This window comes from Symphalangus syndactylus, chromosome 23 (assembly GCF_028878055.3).
Source record: "Symphalangus syndactylus isolate Jambi chromosome 23, NHGRI_mSymSyn1-v2.1_pri, whole genome shotgun sequence".
Taxonomy (NCBI): Eukaryota; Metazoa; Chordata; class Mammalia; order Primates; family Hylobatidae; genus Symphalangus; species Symphalangus syndactylus.
Genome location: NC_072445.2, coordinates 34145971 through 34148912, shown reverse-complemented (window position 1 = coordinate 34148912; position 2942 = coordinate 34145971).

Below are 2942 nucleotides of genomic sequence, written 5' to 3'. Positions count from 1 at the left end.
CTTTGCCTCCCAAGTAGCTAGTACCACAGGTACGTGGGCCCAGCTAATTTATTCTTTTTTCTTTTTTTTTTTTTCGTAGAGACAGGGTCTCAGGCTGGTCTGGCACTCCTGGGCTCAAGCAATCCTCCCACCTCTGCCTTCACTTCCCAAATAGCTGAGATCACAGGCATATGCCACCACCATACCCAGCTTATTTTTTATCAGGTTGGTGCAAGAGTAATTGCGGGTTTTGCCATTGAAAGTAATGGCAAAACCCGCAATTACTTTTGGTACCACCCTAATAATTTTTTGTGGAGACAGGGTCTTCACCTGTTGTCTAGGCTGGTTTCCAACTCCTGGGCTCGAGTGACCCTCCTGCCTTGGCCTCTAAAAGTGCTGGGATTACAGATGGGAGCCACTGAACCAAGCTACTTTTATAATTTTTAACATAAACATAAATATTTTGAGAAATAGAAATGTTAAAACCCTTAGAGGAAAATATATTGTCTACAATAGAAAAAAAAAATCAAACAAAATACAACAAATACAACAAAAAATTATCAAAATTTTCAGAGGAACAAAACAAAATCTAGCTTTACAATCTTCAGAATTCAAACCCAGTATATCAAACATACAAAGAAACATATTCAAAGAAAAAGGCAATCAATAGAGACTGACCTCGAGATGACCCAGATGTTGGAATTAGTGTGGATTTTTAAAGTAGTTATTGTAATTCTTAGTAATATCAAAACCCCAAAAACCCTTAAAATAAACGGATAGGAAATCACAGCAGAGAAGAAGAAACTACAATAATAACAAAGGCTCAAGTGGAAATTCTAGAACTGAAAGTTTTTGAAATTAAATAATAATCAGTTTTGTTCAGGAGCAGCTTGGAAGTGGTAAAGAGTCAATGAACCTTAAAATACAATTGAAATGATTCAATCTGAAAAATGTGAGCAGTCATAGTTTGGGGTGAGGGAGCTTTTCCTTTGGTTAGTGCTTTTAGGTAATCTTCGTTTTGATAAGATTACTAGACTGATCTGTCAGGGTCATGTTAAGCCAGAGTTTATCTTGGTTTCAGTAGTGCTTTAAACAAAACTCATGATATCCTTGTGTACAAGATGGAAGAAGAGTGGACCAGATGAGAATATTTAGATGCAGTCATTCTTAACCTCCGTTGCTCTCCTAGTGGTCTAGATGGGGTTTGTATAAAGTGGAATGGGAGGAATAGGGAAGAAGCCCCCACCTACCCTCTCCCCTTGTCCACTTGTCCTCCTTCACTAGTGGATAAATTCCACGGGAAGAAGCAAGTTATTTTAAATATGTATCTTCTGTTGTCAAAATCTGTAATTAGTTCTGCTTGCTGGACTGGGGACAGGAACCAAGGGAACATGAGGGTGAATGAGTTGACATGGTGTCCAGGAACACACTGTGCCTACATGCAGAATGTTTGTGTCAGGAAAGCCAGGCAGCAGGCAGATGGTCTCAGATACCAAGCTAGTGTTGGGAAGCAAGATTCAGTCTCTTGAAAGCGATGTTCCTCATTGTTTGGTTTGTATCACTTGCTTCAGAATGACCTGGAGTACTTGTTAAAATTCAAATTTTGAGCCCAGTCCTAGGCCTCCTAAGCCTGCATCTCTACGGATGGGTCTCAGTAGTTGACATTGGAAACGTGCAGGTCCCTAGGAGATGCTTATGCATACAGATTTGAACTGTTGTGTTTACGGGTTAGGGAGCTGGCAAAAGCAAGGAATATACCAAGCCCTTGGGTGGGAAGGCTCCATAACCTTGGCACTATTAGCATTCTGGGCGGAACAGGATTCTGTCACATGCTTCACAGCATCCTTAGCCTCTACCCTCTAACACGGTATTCCAGCTGTGAAAACGAAAAATGTCGCCTGGGAGGCAAAATAGTCACAAGTTGGGAACCGAACCACTGCTTTGTGGGATCAGAGTGGTTACTTTGTTCTCAATCCAAGGATCAGAACACACGATGATAGAAAGTCCAGCTATTGGAACTGGAGTGCCAAGTTGAAGCTAGACCTACAACAAAAGCTCCAAAAGCTCCTTTATAGGGCTGATCCCGTGCCTCAGCTACCTAGCTTGTACAGATGCCATGTAACTCTAGATTCGGTGACAGAAGGAATTTAAAGGTTAGAACTAGATAGGGTCTTCCAGATTAGGCCAGCACACAATGTGGACTTTTGACATCATCCAGATGCTTGAACCAACCTCAGTCCTGAGGCAGAATTTCCCGTGGCATCTAATACACAGCCTGGATTTGGAGCACTCACTGGGATTAGATGCCATGGGAATATTGTATTTAGGAACTCTGAAACAGACAGGCTTCAACAAAGCAGACTTAAGCAACACGTAGCGTCTGAACTTCTTTATCAGCTTCCATTCCAGCCCACGAGGACAAAGGCGTCACAGATATATCCACTGTGGCTAACCTGTCCTCAGCAGGGAGCTTCCCCAGTACTACTCTCCCCTCTGTTCTGAGCCTACTTGCTGCTTTGCAATGTTTCCACTTTCTGTCCCACTCCCTAATAGATGATTTGTCCTCTCTGCTCAGCCCCTAGTTCTGATATTTGAATTGTCTGTGATCTGGGTAGTACTTAGGAGGCAGAACCAAAGCCTTGTTGATCGGATTGGGAGTTTCTAACTTCCTATTAAAGGCACTGATTAAGCATCTATCATAGAAAGTAAAGTAAGATTATGATCCAGTAAGACAGATTCCACAAGTAGCGCAGGAAGAAATGGTTTCTAGTACACTTCATGCTTCAGGACAGGAAATCCAGAAAAAAATTCTGTGGTACGTTAAGTGTGTACTCTAAGTTTCATTTCCATGTGAAAAACTGTAGTTAGCTAAAAAGTACATCCATGAAGAATCCTGATTAAACTTGTTTAACCCTGTTAAACTAGCTACTACATAAACAATCCTTTCACAACAACTCAAGAAC